General features: G+C 44.6%; 1 long non-coding RNA gene across 1 annotated transcript; it reads right to left on the bottom strand.

Annotated features, from left to right (window-relative positions):
- Positions 1–320: 320 nt before the first annotated feature.
- LOC131836741 (uncharacterized) lies at positions 321–3,439 on the bottom strand. The gene is made up of 3 exons (XR_009355743.1): positions 3,298–3,439; positions 2,251–2,607; positions 321–498 (listed from the first exon to the last, which is right to left on the bottom strand). It is a non-coding gene; the product is annotated as an uncharacterized LOC131836741 (long non-coding RNA).
- Positions 3,440–5,773: the final 2,334 nt, after the last annotated feature.

Raw genomic sequence — 5,773 nt, 5'->3', positions numbered from 1 at the left:
CTCAAGCAAAAGCCAATATGGCAAAGAGTGTGTCTACCTGCTCTGTCTTCAGATGATAACTGTCCAGCTCCCCCCTCAACAGGTTCTAGTCTAGTCACCCTGTTTCCCTGTTTCTACTTTCTGCCCTTTGCCCCGGGGCTGGGCAGTGACTCTGGGAGTCAACCAGCTGGGAAGAAAGGAGGCAGTGGGGGCAGCCCCAGGGCCTGAGGCTCTGGCAGACACAAACCACATACACATGGCTCCTGGTCATTTGACACTGCCTTCCCTTCAGGACTTTCTTCCTCCAGACTGCCCGGGCATTCCACTCTCAGGTGACTTCAAGGTGAGTTGGCTCAGCCAGCTGCAGGGGGATGAAGGACTAGGAGGCACCCCCTCCTTCAGACTTTCTGAAGAGACAGAGGCTGAGCTGTAAAGTTCTGGCCAACTTACATCAGACCGTCTGCCAGGCACTGTGTTAATGGCTTTCCATCTGTGATTTCATGCAATCCTTGCAGGAACCTGTAAAGGAGGTATGAATTCTATGATCTCCATTTTACGGATTAGGAAACTGAGGTACAGAGAGGGAAAGATAAGGCCGAGACCATAGTTACTGAGGAGGAAAGGCCTACCTAACCTCTTTGGGAATACAACCGCAATTTGCAGTGGGAAAGACAAATGTGATTTTTATTTTTTTAATTTTTTAATTTTTTTAAAAAGATTTTATTTATTTTTTTATTTGACAGAGACACAGCAAGAGAGGAAACACAAGCAGGAATGAGAGAGGAAAAAGCAGGCTTCCAGAAGAGCAGGGATCCCGATGCGGGGCTTGAGCCCAGGCCCCTGGGATCATGCTCTGAGTCGAAGGCAGACGCTTAACAACTGAGCCACCCAGACGCCCCCAAATGTGATTTTTAAAGAGGTACCACAGCCCATTCCCTGCAGTGCTGGAACCTCCCTGGACTGTCTTTCAAGAACCAACTGCGAACTTGCCAAGATTTTTGTGAGCCAACTATTAAATACAGACTTTATTAAAAATAAAATTATATATGTAAAATTAAATAAATTATATCTTAAGTAATAAATACTCAAAACTTACCACTTTCCAATAACTTTACTACATTATATCCTTACCTAATAATGTTTCCAAGTTTATTTACATCAATTATATACTTAGGGTGGGAATGCCATGTACTGTGCTACTTAGGATCTCTTCCCAAATCCATGTTCAATAACACCTCCTTGACAGCTTGAAATCACACCGGGTAGAATTTTTTACATCACAGAAATTAGCCAAGCTACCAATCAGACCACCCCCAGCCCAGAACAAGTTGTTAAACATTTAACCAGCCCCTGAGTCTGCAGAAGCCACTGTGTGGAAATGCAGAATCCAGCATAGGTGGCCCAGGGCTAGACACACTCACCAGCAAAGCCAGTAGGGTGAGTGAGGATAGGGAACATGTGGGTACCTTGAGGAGACAGCCAGACCCCAGTGTGTCAGTTCCATCTGCCTCCACCGAGGTGCACTGTGAAGATTTCTTTTTTCTTTTTTTAGATTTCCCCAGGTAGAGCTGGATCTCCATTTACCAAGGGAGAAGAAGGGGCAGGAACCTAAGAAGCCTGCCTGGAAGTTAGGAGAGGCAGATCAGAGTCTCTTGTGAATGCTGACCTCTACTGGTGGGAATGAGAATGCAGGCTTCTGCTTTGTTACCTTATGACAAGGTTCTCTCCCTCCCACCAAGCACAGCCCTGATGCTTGCCAGCACCAGGCACTGGCACAGTCCTTGTGGAACAGACAAATGGACCATGGAAAGAGGCACCTGCGTCAGACCAGAGGATTTCAATTACTCGCTCAGAATTTAGGCCTCTTTGGATAGCAAATATTTTATAGCACCCCTGTCAGTTACAGATAACAGTTACAGATAATACATATAACTGTAAAAACTAAATGCATGCATATGTTCACCAAAAGACATCAGCACGAATGTTCACAGCACCATTATTCACAATAGCAAGAAGCTGGAAGCAACCCCAAAGTCCACCTACAGTAGGACAGATAAATACATCGTGGTAGAGGCGTACAGCGGACCACTATGGAGGCATGAGAAAGAACAAGCTTCCAATTCAGGCACAACACTGACGAATCTCACAAATGTGATTGTGATCGAAAGAAGCAAGACACAAAGAAAGTATACACCATATGATTCCACTTATATAAAGTTCCAAGAGAGGCAAAATTAATGGACAGGGTGTTAGAAGTCAGAATGGTGTTACCTTTAGGGGAAACCATGCAGGCAGGCAGCAGGAAGGGACTCCCAGGATACTGAGAATGTTCTGGTTCTTGATCTGAGTACGGGTTACACAGGTGTGTTCATTTTGCAAAAGCTCATAGAGTACATAATTATGATTAGCTCACTTTTTTTGCAGTACGTAGTTATTCAATAAAAGATTTACCGAGCAGGGCACCTGGGTGGTTCAGTCAGTTAAGCAGCTGACTCTTGATTTCAGCTCACATTGTGATCGCATGATCCTGGGATCCTGTACTGGGCTCCACACCCAGAACAGAGTCTGCTTGGGATTCTCTCTTCCTCTCCGTCTGCCCCTCCCCTTGCTTGTGCTTTCTCTCTCTCTCTAAAATAAATAAATAAATAAATATTTCTTTTAAAAGTATACCCAGCAAAATCAGCTCATTAGTTTAACGCTTGCACCTAGAATCCTCATGGCTTTGGCAACTCTACATGCAGATGGATATAGGTATGCAGTTTTAGAAACTCAAGTGCCTTGTGTAGTATATCTGCCTGGTGCATGACTCTTGTGAAATGATGAGCTCTTGGTAAAATGCTGAAAAATAAAACATACCCTTTTAGCAATTTGCATGATAGTTGTAATTTGGATCATTAGGAACAGGTTGTTTTTCCTGCATAGACATCCAGTAGGGCATACAAGAGTGTGCAGAGCACAGGGTGGTTCCTGCCCTGCAGAGCTGTCCTGTCCATTGCAGACTGACCAGTGGCCCCTGCCCCTGCCTGTGCTATGGGGATGATGGCAGTATCCATCTTGTAAGACTGTCATGGAGTTCACTTCAATAAAGTTCTTAGAACAGAGTCTTGCATACAGTGAGCACAAAATCAGTGCTTGATGTTGTTATCACCCTGACTGCCTACCCGCTAAATGCCGGTGGGTCTGTCAATCATTGTAACAACCAAAAATACTCCCACAGGTGTCCAGACAACCCCTAGGGAGTGACCCTGCCATTGTGAGCCGTGGTTTGAGACCCTGCTGGACCAAAGCTTATGCAATACCATTCCTTTACTCACTCACCCGTTCATGTGTTCATTCCTTCACCGAGTCTGTGCTGAGGACGGCTTTCTTCCAGGCTCGACCTCCAGTTGCCACCAGGCTGAGTGGGGAGACAAAGATGTCCACAAAAGACAACAGCACACTATGACAAATGTTTGCACAGCCCAGCAGCAACAGATTGTCTATCTTTGGCTCTAGCCTGCTGCCGAGGCGTTTGGTCTCCCTTGTGGTTTGTTTGTTTTAATTTTTTTATTTAGTTGCCAGTATTTGAAAAATCAGAAGATTTCACATAAAATACCCAGCCTTTCGGCTTCTCTTTAAAAACACAAAGCTCTAGAAACACTGGGCCTGCATTCGTGTGTGGCCGGGGGCCCTGTATTGGCCACAACCCTGACTTGACCTGCATTTCCTTTCTTCCCTTGAAGACCCTGGAGCTTGGGGCCACTGTCACAGATCCATCTGCTGGTAGCTATGGGGACCCTGAGGAAAACTAAAAGCTTCCAAGAGGGCCAGAGGAGTGAGGCTTGACGGCTCAGTGGGAGGCAGCTTAAGCAGGGACAGGGCACCGGGAGGACCCAGCATGTTCAAAGGCTGTGCTCTGAAAACAGTGCCGTGTCTGAGCTCGAGTCCCAGGTCCATGAAGACACATGGCAGCCGAGGGAGGCCTGGGAGCAGCTGGGAGCCAGGCCAGAGCTTTGAACTTCCCAGGCCTGAGACCAGACCGCTTTCTCTGCATACTTGCTTGACAGAGGTACAAGTTCAATCTAAGAATGAGTGCCAAGGGTGAGGTGCTGTCAGACACTGCCTGCAGTGTCTTTGTACCTGGGCTTGCCTATCACCCGCCTGGAGGTTGGAAGAGCTTGGGAGATGTGCAAGAAATACAGAAGAAAGTGGTGGTCCCTGGGGCTGACCTAATATCTGATTGAAGGGGGCCTGAAATACACCATTCACAGCCTAACTCAGTGCTTTTCAGAATGTGATGTGCCCACAGATCACCTGGGGGTCTTGTTAAAATGCAGATTCCAATTTAGCAGGTCTGGGATGGAGCCTGAGGCTCTGCATTTCAAACAAACCACCAGGGATGCTATTCTGCTAGTCTGAAACTACACTTGGGGCTTCTAGTTTATGTTTTTTTTTTCACTGCGGCACTGTCGATATTTCGGTAATTCCTTGTCATGGGGGACTGTCCTGTACATTGCAGGACATTGAACAGGATCCCTAATCTCTACCCACCAGAGGACAGTAGTAACCCCCTAATCGTGACAACAAAAAATGCCTCCGGATATTGTCACATGTTTCCTGGGGGACGGAGGGGGCATCAGAACTGCTCTCTGTTGAGATCCACTGCTGTAGGGTGTCCGTGAATTCTTAAAATCTAAGAGTTTATATGTTTATGGGTTTTACTGAAAAATAGAGAAACTTCAAGGCACTGAGGCAGAGCAGATCACGTAATTTGTGGTGCTCGGTGCAAAATAAAATATGGGTGCTCTTGAGCAAAGCTTCTGCCTTTAGAAATACTTCATCACTTTTAAACATAATAGAGATGATAGGGATATATTAGGAATAACAAACTCACAGATCATAAAAAATTATTTGGGGTATCATTATGCCATAAATAATAATACTTTATTAATGTTAGATCTAGAATAATCCTAAGGATTTTCCAACCTGTTTTCCTGTAAATTCATTGATTAGGTCATCCAAATGTATAATTTTAGCTACTTTATTTTCAATCATCGTAATTGAGAGTGATGTTAGTTGCTCCTGGCAAATGCAAGATCGCAAATAATTTTCGATGATTTTTAATCCTGAGAAGGAATCTTCTGCTGACGTAACTGTTCCTGAAGCTGTTAAGAATATTTGACAGGTTGTGACAACATTGGAAAGCATTTCTGATGAATTATTTCAAAATATAAAGTTCAGGGGCGCCTGGGTGGTTCAGTGGGTTGAGCCTCTGCCTTCGGCTCAGGTCATGATCTCAGGGTCCTAGAATCAAGTCCTGCATCGGGCTCTCTGCTCCGCAGGGAGCCTGCTTCCCCCTTCTCTCTGCCTGCCTCTCTGCCTACTTGTGCTCTCTCTCTGTCAAATAAATAAATAAAATCTTAAAAAGAAAAAAAAATATATATATATAAAGTTCAGAGCACTTAGAGTTCTTGTGGAACAACTTTTCTAAGCAGATTTAATTCATACAAATCAGTTTCATGCAAGTCTGAATTTGATCTTAAATGTAAGTTTACACAATGGCCTTTGAATGTTTCCACTAATATTTGCTGTAACTTGTGGAGGTCATACCAGAAACCGAAAGTGACTTCAGCTATTGCACATAATTTAAAACACCTACTTATGCGTTCTTTCACTGTATCTTCAATTACAAGAACAGATTAATTTTGAACTTGTCTTGCTTGTTAATAACTGGTTTAGCTGAAGCTTCCTGGGAATACAGTGTTCTTTTCCAGTGAATGCGACGACCTTTAAATCTCATTTCTCTTTCTCGGCC

This window comes from Mustela lutreola, chromosome 7 (genome assembly GCF_030435805.1).
Source record: "Mustela lutreola isolate mMusLut2 chromosome 7, mMusLut2.pri, whole genome shotgun sequence".
Taxonomy (NCBI): domain Eukaryota; kingdom Metazoa; phylum Chordata; class Mammalia; order Carnivora; family Mustelidae; genus Mustela; species Mustela lutreola.
This window is presented reverse-complemented; position numbering and strand designations above follow the sequence as displayed.